Below are 23369 nucleotides of genomic sequence, written 5' to 3' on the forward strand. Positions count from 1 at the left end.
GGAAAACCTCAAGACAGCTGTTTCAGTGTGCTTGTAAAAATGTAGTTAGGGTAGGAAGGGAAAGGCAGGCCTGTAGAGTGCATGCTGAGTAAAGCAGTGCTCTGCCAAAAAGAGGGAGAGGAGCATTTCAGTTGCTGCAGAGATGGAGAAAGAAGGAAAGTAAATACATAAACTTTCATCTCTTTTGTTCAGACAAGAGGCATCACAGAGTGCTCCTGAACAGAAGCTCAAAGAGCACATAGTGCCACATCCCAGTTCTGTGCTGTGAGCAATGTAGCAGCGCAGGAAGCACTGGCATAACCAGGATGGATATGTCTGGAGCTCTGGACACGTTTGTGTGCTCCTGATACAAGAATAACTGAAATAGTGGCTTCTCTGGGGTGGGGTGGTTTTGTAGAGTTATGGCTAATTAGGATAGTGATTTCAGAAGGTGTTGGAGGGGTGAAAACTGGCAATGACACCAGCAGAACTAAGTTTTTCACAGTGACCAATGGTCAGCTCCATTCATTTGCTGTTACTAATGAAGACAGCAGAAGTGACCAAAACTGTCCCACCACAGCCTCTGCTGTGGGTCCTGACTGGGGAGCCACTGCTTTCTCAGGGGGGAACAGCCTTTCTCAGGTCGTACACCTGAGCAGGAGCTGTGGGAAGGGACAGGAGGGATTAATGTCATCTCCATCAGGGCAGTGGCTCTTCCTCTCACAAAATGTTTTCCAATCAACCACGATGGAGTAGGGTTTGATTGAGCTTCTTACATAGCTGAAGACAAAAGCTGCAGGTGCAGGAGCCCCTTAGGAGTATTTCTGAGAGGCTGTGTCGCTCTGGCTGTTCAAAGGCTGCAAAAGGCTGGAGAACTGAAGTGGTGGCATTGGCTCAGCTCACTGACTTCAGCTCTTCTTAATGTGTAGGGGAGCTTGTGTTGGTTGCAAAACCCTGGGCTCCTGGATACTCCAAGAATCAGGAAGATAAATGCTCTTTTTTGCTCCAAGTTTCCACTTGAATGAAGGAATCAGCATTCCCTGCTCACCTTCAATGGGTTTAAATTCAGCAGCAATAGTTTAACATATTTAGAGATAAAAAGATATGGACATAAAAAGACATCTCATGTGCTGTGACAGTTGCAATCCACCCATTGGTTATCAAACTCCAAACAGTGGGAGAAAAATGTTAAAAAAAACTTCTGGATGAGGAAGCATGTTGCTGGTTGGCAGATAAAGTGTACAGTGATCAAATCCTTAAAGCCTCCCGTTATTAGTCCAGAGCATACTCAACACTAATTTTGCACTAAAGACCAGCTCCAAACAACCTTGCTGTAAATGAACAGGTAGACATTTCAGTAGCAACATCAAAGCTGGTAGAATGCAAATAAAAACAATATCTCTTCCTCTTTTTTCATCTACTCTTAAATTTCTTGTGCAGCCTTCAGTAACAGTTACTATATACTTTTATTATATTCACAGTTCTTGCTGCAAAACATTGGAAACCTTTTCTTCTTTGTACATAATAACAGTAAGTGTCATCTTTCCATTTAGTGAAATAGCAGTGATATAAAAGTCTTTATATTTAGGAGACAAAAGTAGTAAATCAAAATAACTACAGATGGAAATTATTAATATAGGATCAGATTTGGGGCACCTCAGTCAAATAAAACTGTCAGTGAAGATCTTTCAGTTATTCAGATCCTGTCTCCCATTTCTTCAAAATTAGCAGTCCTTCAGGAATTCCTTGTCCTCTGGAATTAGTGTTATTCCTGCCACCCCCAAGGAGCAACTTCTATCAAAGATCCAACTATATAAGATGAATGAGCTGTTCAAATGAAAAAGCAGATATCCAGGTGAAGGTAAGAAAGGAAATTCAGAGCAGGTGGGATTGACATCAGACAAAACTGTACATTTTTTGATGCATACATGCTGTTCTAAGTATTATATTGCTGAAAAAAAATAAATTAATGGAAATTATGAGTTTCAAAAGGTCCATAACCAATGCTGAGAGGTTGGGCAGAGGCTTGCTCTGTTCTGAAGCTACCAATAGGCAGACAGCAGAAACATGGAGATGAAAAATTATAGTCTTGGAAAGTCTGAGTCACTCCTTAAGCATTACTACTGCTTCTTGTATTTTTAGTGGTGTTATTTAGTATTCTTATTACGAAATGAGGAATTATTTCCACGTCTTTTTTGAGGCTGTTAACTTGGTTTTACAGCAGATTTTCTGAGAGACTGTGATTCTAAATCACATATAAGTGAAGGACAATTTGCAATCTCATTTCTTTAAACAGTTAAGACTGATAAGGGCTAATTTTGCTTTAGAAATTAATTACACCTCGTGCGGAAAATGTGATCACAAAATGTGGAAGGTGATGATGTGCATAGTAAAGTGTGAGTAAGTGCACAATAAAGGATGTCACAAATGCTTAAGGTTTTGAAGGCTCATACAAATTTAACAAATAAAGCTTGTTTATATAAATTTAGCAAATAAAGCTTGCTGTTGTGTCCCCTTAAGGTCCTGGCTTGATAGTGTTTAGATAAAACAGTAAGTTTCTGCCCAAGCTGGGCAATAGGTTTTGTAAGAACACACACTGTCATGTTGGGGTGCAGTTAGAGAGTGTAGGTACCTGAAGCAAGTAATGGAAGTTGCAATATGTCTCCTTAAAGATCTGGTCTCAGGATCCCGGGCTTGCTTGATTCTTGAGGAGGGTGGATAAAATACTTGCTGTGTCCTGTCATATTCAAAATATACATATTAAAATATGTTGTAACGCTTCACATTAAAAAAAAAATGTGGTTCAGCAGAATGCAGACAACTCCCCCATGGCTTTGTCATTCCAATAACCACCACTCTGACCTTCATGAAGTAGTTCATAAAACAGTCACAAATTGTGGCATGAGTTGCCTAAATTGGGACACTGGCCAATGCAGTTAAAGGAGGAAATTCCTAGGTAGTTAAATATAAATTAATGGTGTTTTGCAACAAGCCACAATTCACTTCAGGAGGTTAAAAACACCAGTAGGCATTCACTATCAGGGGAGAGTAAAACCAAGAAAGGTCATCAGGAATCATAACGACAAACATGCATCTTTCTGCTGAGATTTCCACCTGCCAATATCTGAAAAGGGACTGTTTGGTCTTACTGGAAGTACAGCTATGAATAATGGTGTTTTATTTTCTAAACATCCCTATCAGCAAGGAAGTTAATTCTTTGTTCCTTGATAATAAGGCATGGCTCCTGGCAAATTGCTGTGGACAGAACAAACGGGAAATATTCTCAATTTCCCTGGTGAAGTTTGGAGGGGGAGGGGGACATACAAAGGTTTGCTATAATTTGTGATATTTATATTCAATTGTAGTTCTTTTCACTAGAAAGAGCAAAGAGATTTTTCTATTTTAACTGATCACTTCCCTGCAGTGACCAGAGACAGAACCCAAGGGAATGGCCTGAAGTTGTGTCAGGGCAGGGTAAGGTTGGATCTCAGGAAAAAGTTCTTCCCCCAGAGGCTGGTTGGGCACTGCCCAGGCTCCCCAGGGCAGTGGGCACAGCCCCAAGGCTGCCAGAGCTCCAGGAGGGTTTGGCTGATCCTCTGGGGCACGGAGTGTGACTCTTGGGGATGGTCCTGTGCAGGGCTGAGGGTTGGACTCCGTGATCTTTGTGGGTCCCTTCCAACTCAGCATATTCTGTGATCTTGTGCTCACAGGAAGAGTCCAAGAAATCCATTCAGAGGCATTCCTTTAACCAAGGAATTTGGCCATCAAGTGGCTGAAGGTACTATTGATAGCAAACAAACTGATGGTTTCTGAGGTACCAGCAGACCTGCAAAGCAATTCCTTCCTAGGCAGAGCACAACCATCAGCTCATCTGCTTGAACAGCTGAATTTGACTGAGTCATCATGGCCTGTTAGCAGAGGAGGAGGGAGCTCGAGCATCCATCATCCAGCTATCAGAGATGCAGACAAAACTTCCAAGTGGAAAAAAATTACTAAACCCAGAAGTTTCCAGTCTAATCCAGAGTATTTGCAGTATGCCAGGATGTGCAATACAACATCAACAACGACTTTGATTCTTTACTGTCTTATTCACATTTGTTCTGAGCAATGCTTGCATAAACATAAAAATTAAGATGCTGCTTATTGGTCAAGTGATTCACTAATGGATCATGCCACCCTATGCTAAATATTAGAAGTGGCTATTGAAACCTTTCATTACATCAGTTTATTGATTTGCATTTATTTCTGCTTAGAGATACACTTTCATCTTAATCACATTCTTTTACCCTATCTGATTGCTTCAGACAGCGACTAACTTGGCTACAGCAGAAAGAACTGCAGGACAATAATTTCCCTTCTTTCTTCTTCATTTGTAAACCTTGTGTATATCTGGTGCTTTATTGATATCTTTTTTTTCTATTATGTCACTACAAGGCATACTTGGAAGATGTTAGGAACCTCCTTTGAGCAGTTTGGTTCTTTCTTATGTGCAGTTTTATGCATTACTTTGTACCCCTTAGAAATGAGAAATAGAATAACAGCAATGTGACTATACAGCAGGTCACTGAGGATGTTCTTCCTACAAACCAATCGATTTGAAAGCATTCTCATCAAGAATTTATAGGAAGCTTCGTGTAGTAGTTCTGTACCCATTTGTCTGACTAATGAATAGCAGATTAAATGTTTTTAAAGCTCCATGTGATATTTCAGAATCAAGAGTTGGCTCCTCTCTGATTATGTGAGGTATCCAGTTTTCGTGCTAGCATAGACCCAAATTTTTGGATGACCAGAGGAGAAACATATCACTATTACTGACTGAATCTTGCCTGTCCAGGCTGGGGTAATTTGTAGTGAGTGGGGCTTAATCAAGAGTGGAAGTACAGTTCTACACATAACAATAACAGCATAATCTTCTTTCATTTTAAACATGTGGGACAAAATGTTCTCTCTTATGACTCACCTCTTTAGTATTTGAACATGTAAGAACAAAAAACCTACAAAATTATACTAAATGCTGAGCCATATTAACTCCTTTTCTCTTCTTCCATGCTCCAAAATGGAGGCACTGAAAAACCAAGTCAGAAAAAAATCTTTCATCGAGTATTCTTTTCAATCATTCTACTCAAGTCAAAATAAAAAACGAAACTATTTCCTTCAAATTGTCCTAACCTATTATATTTATGCCATAATGGGCAAAACAAGCCCATTATATGGATAAAACTCATTAAGGGTATGCCTGCTGTATGCTTTCAGGTTATGTGGTATTATTTATTTGGGTTTTTTACATGTTTAAGGATTTAATATGTGAAGGCTTGAGAGATTAAACACTTCTAAAGACGGTTTTGAAACTAAAGGGTTGTATTGTTCTGTTGGTTGCAAACAGAATTTCCACAAGGTCTGGAAAGGAATAATTTATTTAAAATCAATAACCCCTAGCTCACTGAGTTCATTACTAGTTCTAATAGTCGTGCTGTATTACCTCACCACTTATTTTCTGGCCTAGCCAACAGGTAGAGATCTATCCCTTCAGACTTTATCAGTTTCACAAACATCAACCGAAAAAAATAATCTCATTTTCTCAATACTTCAATAAATAGTCACAGAATTAAAACACCAATCAATAAATGCACTAGTTAGGATCAGCTGTTTTAGAGAAACATTCTTCACTTCTCATTTCGGTCGTGTGATTTTGAATGCCTCTGTTTGGGAGTTGTGGTCTGTGTATTACTTTTAATTGTGGCTCAAAATAAGGGTGAACTGCTGTTAAATGGAACAGCTTTTAATTTAAATAATATGGCAATTGATATATGTTATTGATAAAGGTAACTAATCAAATTTGTTACTAACCCAGGAGACTTCTAATTCAGAAGTTAATTAGGAGCAGAGGTAAATCACATTTGAAATAATCCTGTATGATGTTATGTGTTTTTTCTCAAAACAATCACAGGACTCTGCTCCTGAAGCATTTACAACCTACATAAATGAACAGACAGAAGAGGTTGGAGCAATCTCTTCTCCCCAGAAATCATAAAAGCAACCCTTGTCGAGAGTCATCTTCCCATCTGCCATGTGGGCCCTGACAGGCTTTCCTTCCAGGAAATTAAGATGAAAGGTGATGCTTTCAGTTTCAGAGGCATCTTTTCCAAGAATAAGAGGACATTTGAAACTGATAACTCAGTGAAAAAATGAAAAACATGATCTTGGGAGCAGACACTGATGGGACAATGAAAGCTGTGACTAAGGGAAAATCTTCCTTTCTGTTTAATGACCTGCAGTTATTGCTGCAGTTCACAAAATGTCCATGCTTTTCCAGAGTCCAGTTCTGTTACAAAATCACAGCCAGATTAATATTAGTTGTTCCTGATTATCAAAAGCATCAGGAAACAGAGCACAGCTGCTTTTAAAAGCACAAACAAACGTATCTTTTTAACATAGAAACCTTCTATTCTATTGAAATATTCTGTTCTACCTTATTCAAATATATAATGGTAAGTAGACAGGTTCATTTGCTTTTCTGGTGTTTTTTCCTCTGATTCTCCTCATATAATTCTTCATATTTCAAAGTAAAAACACTTCAGTGTTATTATTTAAGTATATAATAAAATACAAATCCGAAGTCCATTAAAAAGCAGTAGGAAGATTTCAAGTAACATCAGGAGGCTTTGGGTTACAAACAAAGTAAATGCCAGCTGATTAGCAGAAGAAGCAGCCCTAGAATAGCCAACAATTACATTTCAGATAAACATTTCTCTCCCTGAGCCATGCCACCACAGCCTGAGATTGATAGGGATGCAGAAATATGTCATTGCTGCAGATAAATAATAAAAAAAGTTAGCCTTATCATCTAAAAGTGAGGAGAAGGAAATTTTCATGATACACCAAAGTAAACTAAATGAAAATAGAATAATGCAACAGCTTAGGCAAGCAGATGTCTAATTTTAGAACAAGCTTGATGTTTTCACAGTATTATTTTTTTTCCCAGAATCACTATTACCTTAAAGCAAAGCATGAACTTTAGACTCAACAACAAACCACAGCCAGGAGCAGGAACTCAGCCTCAAGGTTTTCAGCTAAGTGAAAGTGTTTGAATTTCCTGGCAGAGGATAATTTTTTGATGAAGAAATAAATTCACCTTAATGAAAAGAAAGAGCACTCATTTAAGATGTGGAGAGGTCTCTCTGTAGAGAGATTTAATTAAGGATGATCTAATTTTTTTTCTATAAGTAATTTTCACAGTGTTGGCTTACCTCAAGTAATATCTCTGCTAAAGAAAGCTGGTAAACAAGTTTATATCCTTAATTAGAATATATCAGTGTGATAGGCAGCCTTGTAACTATTCAGCTCTTACTAAATTAATACAATCTGTATAGATATTGCCTTAAGCCAAGCAGAAAAATTACCTACGAAATCTCAGTAAGCCAGTTGCTCTTGATAAACAGTAGGATTTGATAAACAGTGGGCTAATGACGGATTTAATAATCAGAAGGGCCCATCCGCCTCTAAAGGTACAGGGGCAGAGAAAAAAACATCTGTGAGTCACAGTTTTGCAACCACATTCTCCAGGTACTGGTGCTCGATGAAAAAGTTTGGCTTCACATACTCAAAAGAAAAAGTGTCATAAAGGTTCTTAGAGGCCACCCACATGCATTTGTATACAGATATTAGAGCACAAGCACAGAAGGAGGGAGTCTGACTTCTGAATTTTAAAGAATTAATAACTCTTCAGCAGCCTGTGAGTCCATAAGTAACATTACAGGTTGTAAAAACACGAGAAGGAATGTTTTTTTTCTTTAATCTTTAATTAGTGGCGAACAATTAATAGCATTTTAAAATTCTGACTGCCTGGGGTCATAGCTAGTTAATAGTAAAACCAGAAATTATGTGTCAGGCTTCTACTTTCTAGCTTGGGGGAACTCTGAACCGCTTCTGTCCGTGCTCAGGTTCTCCTGGTCACCAGTTAGACAAAGTGGAAGGACAAGTTACTGAGCCTGGGGAAAACTGTAAATACTAAAAGAACAATTTTGGTTTTGTTTTGTAATAGAGTTCAGGCTTGAACATCAGAAGAAAAGAAAAAAATTAAAAATTGCTTAAACCAAGCAATACACCAAAAACCCTCTCCTGGTTAGAAAACTCGTTTAAAAAGCAGGGGTAGAAAATATATTGTAAATAAACTGTAAGGGGCAATTCCTCATGAAATATTACACCTAATTTAGCTCACGCTACTTGCAATTATGCTGAAATATAGTTACTTCAAGCTCAAATTCATGCTAATACATATTTGTCCCGTGTGTATAATGTTGACAGGAGCATATCTGCATCAGAAATTGAATTTCTGCCTTCTTTTTCCAATGGGCCTGAATTTGTCTGAGTAATTCACTCAGGAAGGAATTAAAATTGTAACACAGCCTTAATTTTTCGACAACAAGCCACTGTTACAGCTGACATTTATATTTCATGCTCCTTGTTTTCTCATGCTTCACACAAAACCTTATCCATAGACTGCAAGGATCCTAAACACTTGGATCACATTCAGGATGTTGTGACTCTCTCAGCAGAGAGCCTGATTAAATTTGGAAAAGAGTGATTCCAAAAGGTCTGAGCAGCAGCAGTCTACATCTCATCCCATTCCCTCAAATTTTGATTGAATTCCATGGAGTGCATGATCTTTTGTGATCACAAAATCAACCCTCCTGGAGGTTCATGGCTCAGCAGGCTGCAGGTCCTGCTGGCTCAACCGCTTCATCATAACACATGAAAACTGGAGTCAAGACCTTTCATCAGTGAACACAAACAGTGCCCATGTGCTGCTCCTGAACCTTCTGCCACAGGAACTGCAGGTCCTTTGGATCAGGAGCGTGTCTGGTTCTGTCCTTCCTGCAGGGAAAGAAGTTGTGTCCAGTGGCCACAGACTCATGAGTGCAAACAGTTCCCATGGATCAGATGACTCAGCCATTTTTTCTGTGTTTAAATGTCCAGATTGCCTCCTCCTGATAACTTCAGACATACTCACTGAGACAGCCTGGGAATAAATACTGTAATTCCCATTTAACAAATTCCTGTACTTGATTATCTCTCTGTTACAGTTCAGTACTAGACATGCTATCCGTCTTTACCCAATTTATTTTTTTCTTGAAAATTTTCTCCCCTGGATAATAGCAACAATCAAATGTTGAGGCATGAAAGGATTCCTGATTCCACCTCAGTGCTTATTTCAATGGACATTAAATGCTTCTCATCATCACCTGCCTACTGAAGTAATCAGTGTTACCACTGGATCTAGAATGGCTGGTTGAATCCTATGGAAATTAAATGATTGCTTTAAAATAATGTGCGTCTCTTACTGATTGCCCATTCAAAGCTAAAAATGTTCTTTTTTTTATCGAAACCTATATAGCTTCTTGGATAATCAGAGAAATGGTACATGTAAAAGCTACTGTGGCCTTCCTTGGAATATAGTTCATTCTTCCATTACCTTTTCTGTCTCCATAAGTGGTCCCTAATTCTACTAAGAGCTGATGAGAAGTTTGCCTTCTGTGAAATTATTTCTGATCAGGAAAATTCTTTAAAAAAAAAAAGGAGTGAATAAAGTCTTTAATAACAGCCTCAGTGGAGCCTCTTTTCCCATTGAGGTTCTTTAGAGTCCAAAAGAATACACAACTACTGAGACATCATCTTCAAACTGCCTGTCTTGTGGTGTGGATTACTTGTGAGTTTCTGGGGCAATCACTGAGAGATTCCTGATGTATTAGTGGAGTTATTCCAGGAGGAAATAATCCAAACTGACCATTCACTGTGCACCAGAAAATCCTGAAAGATTAGGCATGAGCTACACCTCACTTTTACTATACCTGAGCAATTCTCCATCAGCATCACAGCACCAAGGAAAAGATACAAAATCTCCAAGTCAGTCTTACCAGAAAATTTGAAAGCAGTCTCATTTTCAGAAGTGGCCAAGTAAACCAAGGACCTGGCTGTCATCACAGTTGATGGTGATAAAGCAGTGAATTCACTGAAACACTTGGAAAATAGCTGGTAATTTAGCAGCCCCATTCTAGGGAGATCAATCCTGTCTGTTTAGCAAAACAGGGTTTGCAGTGTGTGCCCACGTCCTCCCTGTTCCCAACCCCGAGAACTCAAATTGCAGGACGTTGTGTGGGAACTCACTGAGTTGAAGAGCACAAGGGAGATCACTGATGGGAAGGCACTTGGTTGGCCAACCAAAATTGCAACTTTCCACCCTTCCAGCCCAACCTGTTTGGAGCCAGTGTTGCTTTGCAGGTTTTCCTGCCACACAGCAGAGCCCTTGTGTGAGCTGAGATTTCCTGCCACAACTGAAAACAGGCTGTGAATTACAGCATCAACATCTTGGTTGATAATTAATCTTTGCAATGAGCACCTGTTTTGACCTTGTCAACGATATAGGGAAAGATCTGATAAAAGAAAAAGGATTGAGGCTGGACTTAGTCTTGGGTTTATTTTTTTCCACACCATTTCCAATCAGATATTAGAACTATCCTCTTTAAACACAGCAGAAGGCTCGTCTTGACAGATGCAGCAGCACTGTAAATTATTGGCAAGGTTCATATAAAACAAAATGATGGATAAAATTGAGAAATAATATTCTGGTATTGGAGCCTATGTTAGCCTTGGAGATTAATGATGCATGTCCAGAATTCTTATGCTTTGTTGAAGGGCTGAGAGAGAGAAATTGTGCGAGTACCAAAACTGTTGATAAGGAAACAGGGAAAACAGCTGGTCTAGAATAATCACAACTTACCTGCCAGAAGACAAAACAGTGTATTCCTTGGCCCAATATATCATCCTGCCTTTCCTAGAGGATTTTGGAGAACAGCTTTCAGATACTGTTGCCATGTGATATGTTCTGTTGAAATACAAAAAATAAAAAAATAAATTATATGGAGTCAAAAGCCTGGCCAAGAAAAGAAAATCATTGCCAAAGAAAAGAGGAAGTGAAGAGAACAACAAGTGGATGCATTAATAGGACAGGAGGGAATCGTGTGGTGTTTAATTTAAGAGTAACAGACATCAGGAAGTGTATAGGATTTTATTTTAGGGGGAGCATGGGGGGCAGTGAAGAAGACTATTGTGGGAGCCTTACTACAGCTTCACTCTTCCCTGCTCAGGCTCTCCAGCCCTAAACGTGCTTGTAAGCACCATATCTCCCCTTCCTTATACAGATTTATAGTGGCAAGATAGGTTCCAACAATGAGTAGAAGGGAATGTGTGCGTGTCTAAAAGAAATTTTTATATCTCTATTTTCCTGGTAGACCTTAAACAAACATTTGATGTTCTTTTGGGAAGCAAGAGAAATTCAGACATTTACTTTATAAAAGAAACATGTTTTCATGACTATGAAATAGCGGGAAAGGCCAGGGTGAAGTACTTTCAACTGTTTCTCTATTCCTAGATTTTGGCTGCTGAATAAAAATCTGAACAAGAAAATGTGTAAATTATTCAGATGAAGAGTTTTACCTTCCCTTGTGTTCAGTTCACGAGCAGTCCTGCATTTGGACACGTGTGTATGTGACTGCCATTGGACACCCAGAAGACACATTCACCTGTCTCATCGTGTGAGCAGAGCTGAATCACCAGCAGTGCCAGCCTTGCAGGCACATTTAATCAAATCCATGGCTTTAGTTGCTGTCACTGGGAACTTTCTGATGCTCGTTTGAGGCACAGGCTGAAAGTCAAGAGTCGTGGAAGTCAAAGACAGAACAGCCATTGACTTCAGCAGGATTGTACTCAGCCAAGGGAATGAATGGCTGTTCACAAACACAGAGCAGGAATAGTGCTGGCAATGTGTGGGCCAAAATTTAGTGCAGCTCAGAAAATCTTCATCTAAAAGTGAGGAAAAAAGCAGAAATTGATCTGATGATAACTGCAGCACATGAGTACCTAGGGAAAAAAGGAAGATCGAAACACATTGTGTCTGTACAGTCACCAAAACCATATCCTGACTTATGGCCAGGAACTGTTTGTCCTGGAGCCAAGTTGAGGAATGCACTGTCGACTCTGAAAATGAAGAGCATCACTACAGTGTTAAACAATACTTATAATCCAGTAGAAATCCATAATACTCAGCATAAGGAGTTTTATTTGGTTTTAAAGCCCAGTTTGTTTCCATATATGACTTGAGCAACGTCCTTTGTGGACGGCAGCAGCTCGGCAACACTTGGCTCTTGCAGCAGTATGAGCTCTGTAAGTTTAAGAACATTGCACAAAAGTTTTTTTCTTTTTCCCTTTTTATTTTTTTTTTCTCCTTAAGAAAGAGCTGGGAAATGAGGGAAGTGAGTAAAATTTTGAACATTGGCAGATTGTTTGCTTTTATGTAAACAGCCTCGGGGGATTTGTTGAGACGCAGGATTCAAACAGGCGGATTCTATTTCATAATAAATGAGCTTTTAAATTATCCTGACATATTCAATCACACAAACAAGGTCTTCCCAATTGAGAAAAACTTCTCGTAGTTTTTTCAATTTTTATTTTTTTTTTACATCAGCAAATAAGCTTATTCTTCTCCTCAGATAACTCTTACTTGCTTTTTTCCTAAATCTTGATCTCAGTTTCATTTACATCACCAGCCAATCCTATCGCTGGGATTTAGAGATTTATAAACATTTCATGGTAATCTTGATAATGTATTTGTGATGTATTGAATCAAGTCCTAATGAAGGTTTGTTTTAAAGAAATATAAACAAGAGAGACTTTTGCAATTTCTATTCTAATGCAATTTGGCAGCAGAGTCTCCTACAGAGAGGAAATGAGCTGTCCCATGGTTAGTGTACTGGTCTGGAACTCAGAAATTCCTGATTTAGTTCTCTCTTCTGCTGTAGACTTCCTGCATGACCTTAAATAAATCTCTCTCTGCTTCTGATCCTCACGTGTAAAATGCAGTAATACCTGTTTCCTGGTTAACAGAGGAAGGAAAGTGAAACAGCTGAAAAGAGCTCCATGTCTGTCTGCCCAGTTCTTATTCAGATTGTACATTTGCTCATGCTGTCACCTCATCTCTATCTGCAGTTTTCATGTGTGACCAAACCTTTAACAGTTTAGCAAATGCCTTTCTTGTCCTTTTTATCACCTTAGTAATCTCTTCTTGTCTTTCCTCTGTTCTCTATGAATCCTGAACTACCTCATTCCCCAGCTGTTCCATGAGTTTGCCTCCATCCCTGAACCAAGAGCCATCATTGACACCTGCTGTCATGTACAAAGCCAGGTAATTTTATAGTCTAATCAAGGCAAAGGAGTCATTCTGTTCTTCTTCATAAGCTACTGGAAACTATAACATATATAAGACCAAACTAAATGCTTTAAACCACCCTCCTAAATTCTACCTAACATTTCACCCAGGGTGCTCTTTCAGAGGCAGCCCTGGACAGAGTACTTAGACATCTTCAGTTCACAATGTGTCATGCTAAAATGTAAACCACAGAACTTTTGGCTGTAGAGCTATTTCTTTTAAACACTATTAACCATATATATGTTATTAATAAATACAGAACATTTTATAACATTAAAAAAAATTCATATAAAATGTCAACATTAAGAGAAGATGGAAGAAATATCTAGTGTAACTTATATTTTCACAAGTATTCTTTGAGAGAAATCAAAGGGGCTTTGATAATTTAAACTGTTGAAAAACAGACCGTTGATTTAAAAAGAAAAATATTGTCACTGCAACCACATGTAAGGCTGTTCTTTATAAACTCAGCTACGTTCAATTTGAGATTACTGGGGAAATAAAACACAGATTCTCCAACACGTATTTTGTAAAAAACAAGAGAAAACACCAAACCAAAAACTAATGGAAACCCAGACTTGAGAGACACATATTTTGTTCTGTTCTAGACTTTGATCCATGTCCATGTATGACTAGTTTTTTGGGGTGTTTGTTACATTCCTAATCCCAGCTTCAAAGCATCTGGTAGATCTGTTAGCCAAGTGTGTATCAAAGTCTGTACATATGGTTACTGCCAGTGGAGTTCAGAATTAGAGCAGAAAGTGATGACTCAGACCAATGGTTAATATTTCAGTCATAGAATACTGGATTGGAAATGATTTTATGTATCATCTGATCCAACCTTTCTTGGCAAAAACACAGTGTAGACAAGATGGCCCAGCACCCTGTCCAGCTTAATCTTGAACTATCCAAATTTAATTAAAAGTTCTAGGTAATCATTTATATTGGTTGTCCTTTAAGCTATTGCCTAGTTTAGACAACAGATACTTGGACAAACTATGAAGACAGAAATTTATACTGTTTCCTGGTTTGTGCACTAACAATAAAATCCACTCACAAGATGGAATAGTTATGATAGAATAGTCAAATTTTTCTCTTGACTTTTATGAAAAATAATATTGGAGCACTTAAAGAAAAGACACTATAAGCGTACTGGAAAAAAACCCATAATTATTCCCACTGTATCATGTTTGGCCTCCTAGTCATGATTTCACTTTTGTTTAACAGTGAAAACAGGAAATAAAGCAGAGATTGATGGACTTCACTATTGTACCATGACTGTAGAAAAAAATAAATAAACTAATCCTGGAATTTACTTTGGGGGTGGAAAGTTTGGGAAATAGGACTGAGGAATTCTAAGCATGTAAAGGGTGATGAGTTGGTATTACTATATTGCCTCACCAGTGTTACTGATCCTAATCTGATCACCTGGAGAGAAGGGAACTCAGTCCAATCCTTGCTGTAAAAATAACAATAAAGCTTTTAGGTAGCACCAATACTAGTGAAGGTTATTGGCAACTGAAGACCAGAGGGCAATAATCAAATTATGCTGCTCTCATATCCCAAATCTTGTTGGTTTTACCACTGTAAGACCAAGGGGGGGAGGAAACACCACAACTTCACAAATAACTGGCCCAGTTTTTTCCTAATCATTTCTTTTCACTGACTCTCCTTACATAGTGATATCTCGTCTACCAAGAATTAGAGAAAGTAATATATACAGTGTGAGGCATGTGACATTTGGTGAGCCAGGCCTTCCTTTTTTTTTTCTTTTTTTTTAAGGATACCTGTTTTCAGACGAGACACAGAAGAAAACTGGAGAGAAATTACCAACTCAAGCTCTTAAAGTAACCTTTTCTCTGTAATAAATAGCTCACAGTATAAAGCTTAAATGGGGATTTAGTTTGCAGGCAGTTTTGGAGGAGAAAAAGAAGTTGTAGATTCCTCTCTCCGTGCCTCCAGTGTAATATTGCAGCACTTTGTAGCAAAAGGATGGGAATGGGAAGGATGGACAGTGGATAATGCTGCCTCAGGACTTCATATCTTACAGACTAAGAAGTGCATACACAACCAAAGTTTCTCCTTTTTTTTGTTTTTGAAAGCTTTCTCAGAAAGTGTAGCTACTGCCTCACTCCCTGTTTACCACAGAACTTGGTCTTGTGTTCTTTCAGTGACATTCCAAGGCCTCCTTGCTATTAAGAAAACCTCAATGTGACCTGACACTTTGAACTTGGAGACAGACATAAGTGGGTCTGACGGGAAGTCTTCCAAAGTGTAATTGAGACTGTTAAGTTTTTCAGTGCAGCCTTTTCAAAAGATATACAACATCCAGTTAAAAAAAAAAAAAAGTGAAATCTATGAAATAATAATATTAATAACACTGATCATTTACCAAAAATTACCCCCAGACTGACCCCAATGACATTTAGCCTACCCAAAGCATCACCTTCTAACTTCACATTCTTCATATGAGCTAGTCTTGGAAAGTATGTTTGACTTAATCAAAGCTGTATTTACTGGACAACTGCTTTAACATCCTTCCTGTGACTACAATGCAACATAACAGTAGTTGTATGTATTGAATTCAGTGGTCAATATATCAAATGAGTGCTTGAATAGAAGAGTGTTTGAAGGGGAGGGGAAAGAAGAGAGGGTGAGTACATTCATAATCAGCACCTAAGCAAGCTATTCCATCTCTCCAATGCCACAGCAAATAAAGCAAATTACAGTTATTTAATTTCTGCTTGGACAATGAAGAATGGATTTTTTTAACTCCTGTTTTCCATGTCAGACTCAACCACTTCTGAAGTGAATGCACCATCAGGGGCAGAAGAAACCACAGCCTCTGTTTGGCTCTGCAGGAGAGGCGACGTGGGCTCATCTCATGTCTGACTCTTTTCTGCAACAAGATACAGCCAAAACACTCATTTGTCTCTCTAAACCATATTTGTGTTGGACAGTCTCTAACAGCATTATTTCCATGCCTGTTCTCCACTACAGTATTGTAAGACGAGCATGAAAAATTGTCTTTCTTTCATTCTTTTTCTCCTTTCTCCACCCTGTGTTTTACCTCCACTAGGGATGTACCTGATCTGGAAAGTGCAGCTGAAGATGATGAAGCTCACGCTGACTGGAAGTTGTAACTCTGGTGCTGACTTAAAATACGAAGCCCTGGTTCAAAAAAGCACTGTTGTGTAACAAGTTTAAAACCTGTCCTAATGTCCTGATCTAAACCTGCTGCTCACATTATTTAGTGACAAGTGAACACTATCCTGAAAGAGAGTGTGTGCATTAGCTAATAAAAGACTAGGTTCAATATCCAGAGCTGACCTTCTGGTTCTATACACAATCAAAGGAAACTGTGAATCCCAAAATAATATCAACTTTAAAGAGATTCCAATATGAATTCAGTTTGAATTCAAGTGTGTCAGAAAGAAAGAGAGAAATACATCTAAAAGAGCAAAATACCCTCTCTTCTCTATCCTGGTTGCTCCTCTGAGCCTGCTTTGATTTTGATCACATTTCACATTGATTTTCAGGTTCAAATAAAGGCACGATCCTACTGAGTTCCTCTGCAGCTGATGTTAAAACAGAAACCATATAAATAATTGATTTTTTTTTTTGTTCAGTAGCCAACAGAAAAAAAAAATCCCACAAGTTAGTGGTTATTGTTTTGAGTCTGTCCCAAGTTGAAATGTTTCCACATACTCAGCCAATTAAGACAGATCATTTGAGATTAAACAAAACATTTCATTCAAGCAGAAATAAATCAGACATGCTTAATAATGCCAGCAGGCCAGAGTCAGAAAACAGTCAGGGACAAGAAAAACCCTGCATGTGCCTGCCCCTGTGTACCAAAGGTGGTGACCCTGTGGCTCTCGGGTTGCAGAGGACCTGCAGACATTCCAAGGACCGTTCCCAGGCCAGGCAGCAGGGCTCGTTTTTGCAGGAACATGCTGGCGGCATCCTCTGAACCCTCCTCTGGAAAGAGGGAGCCAGGAAGGGCCAACACTGCTTGCCTGGATCAGTGACATAGAATCATAGAATCACAGAATCAGCTGGGCTGGAAGGGACTTCTGAGATCATCAAGTCCAACCCTTGATCCAACCCCGCTGTGGTTCCCAGCCCATGGCACTGATGCCACATCCAGTCTGTCCTTAAACACCTCCAAGGACAGAGAATCCACCCCTTCCCTGGGCAGCCCATTCCAATGGCTGAGCACCCTCTCTGGAAAGAAATTCTTTCTACTATCCAACCTAAACCTCCCCTGGCACAGCTGAAGACCCAGCCCTCTTGTCTTGCTGATGGTTCCTGGGAAAAGAGACCAACCCCCCCCCGGCTCCCCCCTCCTGTCAGGGAGTTGCAGAGAGTGAGGAGGTCTCCCCTGAGCCTCCTCTTCTCCAGGCTGAACAGCCCCAGCTCCCTCAGCCTCTCCTCACAGCACTTGTGCTCCAGTCCCTTCCCCAGCCTTGTTGCTCTTCTCTGGACCTGCTTCAGCCCCTCCATGTCCTTCCTGAGCTGAGGGCCCAGAACTGGACACAGCACTCCAGGGGTGGCCTCACCAGTGCTGAGTCCAGGGCAAGAATCACTTCCCTGGACCTGTTGGCCACACTGTTCCTGATCCAGGCCAGGATCCATTGGCCTTCTTGGCCACCTGGGCACACTCTGGCTCATGTTCAGCTTCCTGTCAATCCAAACTCCCAGGTCCCTTCCTGCCTGGCTGCTCTCCAGCCACTCTGTCCCCAGGGGTTGTTGTGGCCAAAGGGCAGGACCCAGCACTTGGCCTGGTTGAACCTCATCCCGTCGGAATCAGCCCAACTGTCCAGCCTGTCCAGGTCCCTCTGCAGAGCCCTCCTGCCTTCCAGCTGATCAACACTCCCCCCAGTTTAGTGTCATCTGCAAATTCGCTCATGGTGGACTCAATCCCCTCGTCTAAATCACCAATAAAGATATTAAACAGAACTGGGCCCAACACTGATCCCTGGGGGACACCACTGGTGACCAGCTGCCATTTTTCTTCGTCTCGTATTGCCTGAAATAGTGCATTTTGAGAAGTAAATCGTTCACCAGAAAAACAAAGTTATTCAAAGATATTAAATTAAAATTCACATACATCTTTAATTCTGTAGACCAATGTGATAGTCCAGATTTCATTAGAAGTTATTTAAATTTCTAAATGAATGTTGTGCTTTTTGCTTGTTTTGAAAAAAATCTGGATGTTCATGTTGAAACTCCTCCTGAAAAAATAAAGTTAAATAATCTTTAAGCTTTAGGATAACTATGAGACTGATCCTCTTGCTATACAGTTTTTTCTTGAGAAGAAAAGCCTTGAATTTCAACATATAAATTAATTACCACATAGACAAAAAGTAAACACAGTTATTAAGACCAGTAATGGAACCATCATCCACACAAAGTATACATGTATGAGCCACCAAAAAAAAGAAAAAGGTTAGTACATCTATTTTTTCAACATAACAGAACACTATTCTTTACTGATCACTCCTTTTAAAAGTACTTTTGACGGCCAAGTTTTGTCCAACTGTTGAATTTAATAAAAGCAGGGGGAAATTGCGTTTTCAAAGTTCACTTAACGCTTGAAGTGAAATGCAGATGTTTAACTCACCGCAAACATTGATATGCTGTTTATTTAACAGAGAGCTTGAGGAATCCATGTGCCTCTTCTTGAGTCACATTTTGCTCGCTGCTTTCCCAGACTGCTCCCACTCGTGTCAAACCCTCCTGGCTTGTAAGTTTGGCTCAGTGCTCACTGCACCACGGTAGTTGAGAGGAGGATTGTGAAGCTGCAGGCCTGTGAACAAAACAAGGTGTGCCTTCACAGCCCTGGATAGCAGCTGCCTGAAAAAGAAACCAGCAGGGACATGAAGGAAAGAACTCAGATTTCTGCAAGAGGTTAAACAGAATTAACTCATGTTTCCCCTTCTGAAGTAAAATTCAGTAGCAATTCAGAGTTGTATAATTAGAGTTCTCTAATTATACAAAGACACAAAGAAAAGGTGGAAGTTTTAAAAATTGGGCTAATTTTCCATTACATTTCAGCTATTTTGAATCTTTTCTCCTATAGCTTTTCTCTTCAAACCTTATGTAGCAAAAACCAAGTCCTACTCACCCTGCTTCCTTTGGACAAACTGCTTCTGTTCAGGAGACAAAAGTATATATCATACAATGGCAAACTTCAGCCTGGAACCTTGAGCTACCAAAAATAAATACTAAGTCAGAGGGAAATGTTAGTGGGCTTTTCACAATTTAAAATAAATAATGGCCCCGATCAGGACAGTCTTCAACTACCCCAAAGTGTTTCTGCAGGGGTTTATCACACTGGTTGAATATCAGGTCTTTAGCCCTGGTGAAACATCTAAAAAGCATTAATAGGGTGATAATGCACCTTCACAAGTGTGAAGATCAGTGACCAGGATTGTATTCCTAAGCCATATTCACCCTACAAAGGAGGAACCTCACTCAGCTACAGCAGCAAGTGAAGGCACCCTGGAACGCCACAAGCTTTTGTGTTCGCTGTGCACAGAATGGAAATGTTGCTTAAGAGTTGTTGAGCAATCTCCTGTAAGGAAATTTTGTGATTATGAGAAACCTTTTCCTAAGGGATTTTCTGTTTTGGAAGATGTTATGTGCTACGATTTGTGAGGTGTTTGAACTTGAAAATGCTCGGGGGTAGGGGCAAAGGCTTCTTTGTTGAAGCGCTTGGTTATTTATGGGTTTGTTGTTTGGGAATTTGTCTGCACTGTAAACCCAATAAACAGTTAATTCCCCATTCCCCCCCCCACACCAAATTCTCTTTGTAGCTTCTGTTTTGTTATCAGCTCCCTGACTGCACTGATAATCCAGACCCAGCATAAGGTGCACATCAGTGCATTGCACAATTGCAGTTCCTCTTGGCACGGCACCAGACAGCAGCTGATTCACACACAAATGGAGTCACTGGGAACCTTTTCCCTGACCTCACAGGGCTTCGAGAAGGCCTGAGAAGACCACTTCGTTAATCCTGTCATTTCCCTTGTGAACATCCCCAGGAAAGCTGGAGCACACAGATTTTAAGATCACACACTAGAAATGATGACAGGTTCACTGGTAAAGGGTGAGGAAACACAGCCAGTCTTTCTGGTTCCCCCTCCAGTTCCTCATATTTTAGGAGGCTAATCCTTTTTTTGGGGGGTCTGGTTGGATCTTTTTGTCACTATAGGGTGAAGTCCCATCTGGGAATTGTCCAGCATGAAAGTGTTTAAAGGAAGATATTTCTCCATGGTCTGACAAGTGCCTCGTCTCAACGTGGTTTGTTCTCTGCTTTGTTTTCTTACATTTATACAAAAACTGCAAAGCATTTTTTACCTCTCCAGTTGTTTTGATCACTTCCTTTCCAATAGGAAATAGAATCCATAGCATCTTTCCCTTCTCATAACACAGTAAATAAAACAGAGCTCATAAAACAGTAAATAAACTGTCTCTTGTCTACTTATTAGAAAAAAACAGATTGGACTGCTGCCATCTTTTGGCTATGCTCTAAGATAATTGCTGTCAATTAGAAGTTGTTTTCTAAACCAAACACGGGAATAAAGTATTCTAAAGACATTTATGAGTTTGTGGTAGCAAAGGGAATTCTCTAGATAAATACAGACCCAGGAACATTTTCTCTGTCGTCACTGAAGTTTCAGAAGCAACTTTAGTGTATTTTTACAAGGATCTCTGGGAAGGCCTGCTTGAGGCAACAGAATTTTAGGACACTTGAAAACATCACACTTTAAATTTTTTTTCATTATAGACTCATCACTAGATAACTTGTGATCCTTGTTTTTGCATTTCACTTTTTAAAATTATTTCACCACTTCCACAAACATATAGTTATATTTTCTGAAGTCTTTACCTATCTGTCCTTATGATGTTTGGGATTTATTATGCCCTCAGAAACCTGAATTATCAGAAGCCTTGAACGCTGACTTCTCTGATCCACCCAAATTAAATGGCAACACGTGGGCACAGTTAGAGACCAGAGAGAGAGTAAACTCATGCTCCCCATTGGTTTGGCTTTTACGTCAGCTGATGAGCAATGACTAAAACTGCAGATTTCTACCACTGCTCCAGCTTTCTCAGACTGTTAATACATTCACAGCTGTTTCATTTAGGAGACTAGAACACAATGAATGCAAGGAATACAGTTGACAAACAATTTAGCAGCTGAATTTCAGGCGAGCAGAATAGCTCAGAAATTATCAGCCCAGCTGGAGCATTTCAGAAAGCGTTCAGGAAGATGTACACAAAAACTATTTTTCTTAATTTCATTGAAAAAATCAAGATGAGAGCCTCCTACTTCTTGGCAGTTGTTTGATAAACAGCAGAACAGATTAAAAAAAAAACCACATATTGCAATGAAGCTGTGGTTTCTTGAGATTCTGTGATACTTCCTCCAGTCCACACTGTCTGCAGCTGGAATGTCACAATATAGGGGTAGAACATACATTTTCACGCTCAGGTTACAGAATATTTCCCACTTAGCCTTCAGCAATATATAGTCCCCCATGCACCCAGCAGGTAGCTCTGATTAACCCACAAATATGTGTGTGGTACCTGGATCCTAGTAATTAGCTAAGATAGTAATGACCCCAGTTAAATGTAGGCACATGTGGCCACCTGATACACCTTTGGCACCCAAAATCAGCAGGACAGGTAAGTTAACACTATTCAGTGCATAAAACCAGTCATATCATTATGGAACAGTTCAAAAGAACTGATCAATGCCAAAAGTATTCCAAAGCCACCTTTTTAGTGTGCCTGCAATATGATGGAGTTAGCTTTCTTGCTGTTATCAAATATTTATGTTAAGTTGCTGCCCAAAGGTACTGCTCTAATCAGTAGTAGAGATGCTTGTGTTTGGTAGTGCATAAATGCAGGTTACCTATATCCTGCCAGGCTTACAGTCCATTTATCAGGACGTTTTTATTTAATTCATGAAGCCATAAAATGCAGTGTATTAACGAAACCCTTATGTTGCTGCTGGGGAACCTGTTGCACACAGGTTTGTCAGAAATGACAAACAGTGCTACAGTCAGTGGTGCACAAGCACAAATAAAATGGTTGTATCTGTGGAAAAGCCTCTGGATACCAAAAGGAGCAAAGGTACAGAGAATAACCTGGAGGAATTAGGGTAGTAGGCAGAGGAATATTTTGCACAGACATAAAAAGTCTTCTCTATCAGCGATTCATTCTCTTCCATCTATCTGGAAGCTTTCCCAAAACCAACATTTAATTTCAAGACTCAGAAATCATGTTTCTTTCCAGGTAATTACTTTCTCTAGTAATAAATTCAACAGTAACAAAGTTAAACACAGCAAAAGATCTTTAAATATCGCAAAAAGTTAGCAGGAAACAAGCTTTCAGATATGGCTCTAGATACGAAGTACTGCTCTGTGTGGAGATACAGAACTCACTCAAAAACAGGTGTTGCTCAAAAAATGCCAGCATGTCAGGAATACACAGGCTGAAAGTATTTCTAATATCTGTTACAGTCCTGTAATGTGTTAGTTGTACTTATTTCAGTGTATATCTACTCAGGTATTTAAAATACATAAAATCTACCTGACCCATTTGATGTCTCCACAAAGTACACGTGCAGCCCACCTCAGACAGATCATGGATGCTGATGACACATAAACAGGAGAGAACTCCAGGTCCAGTTGTTTGAGCCCAGCAGCGACACCAGCTGTTCAGAAAATAACACCTTTGCCCTTTTGAACTGGCCAAAAGATGTTGTATAATGAGCAAGGACATGAAAATAAACATATTTGCAGTGGAGTTTCCAGTGTCACTCCTCAGGTTATAATTGTGGTTTATACAGTTGAAAAAAAGTTCTACCAGTGGAAGTGCAGAATTTTGACACAGTATGTGATGCTTGTGATGCTTGTGATGCTTGTGATGCTCCAAAGGAATAAACAGTCCACACACTCTCTGTCAAGCTGTGATATGTTACTGCAGCACATCACACTGAAAAGGCAGAAAGCAGACTTGCTATTAATTTCAAGCTGAAAGAAGGAGAAGTTGAATTCATCTCAATATGGAATGAAGGCTTTAATGATGATTTTCCTCTTTAATTTCAAGGATC

At 39.5% G+C, this 23369-nt stretch overlaps 1 long non-coding RNA gene across 1 annotated transcript in view; it reads right to left on the reverse strand.

The window, feature by feature from the left end:
* Positions 1-18109, reverse strand: part of LOC127474798 (uncharacterized) — a 652309-nt gene extending 634200 nt beyond the window's left edge. Inside the window, exon 1 of the long non-coding RNA XR_007905983.1 lies at positions 17905-18109. This is a non-coding gene — a long non-coding RNA (uncharacterized LOC127474798). The remainder of the gene's footprint in view (positions 1-17904) is intronic.
* Between the last annotated feature and the right edge of the window lie 5260 nt (positions 18110-23369).

Source organism: Manacus candei, unplaced genomic scaffold (assembly GCF_025592945.1).
Source record: "Manacus candei isolate 608988 ecotype Guabito, Panama unplaced genomic scaffold, ASM2559294v1 h1tg000044l, whole genome shotgun sequence".
Classification (NCBI taxonomy): Eukaryota; Metazoa; Chordata; class Aves; order Passeriformes; family Pipridae; genus Manacus; species Manacus candei.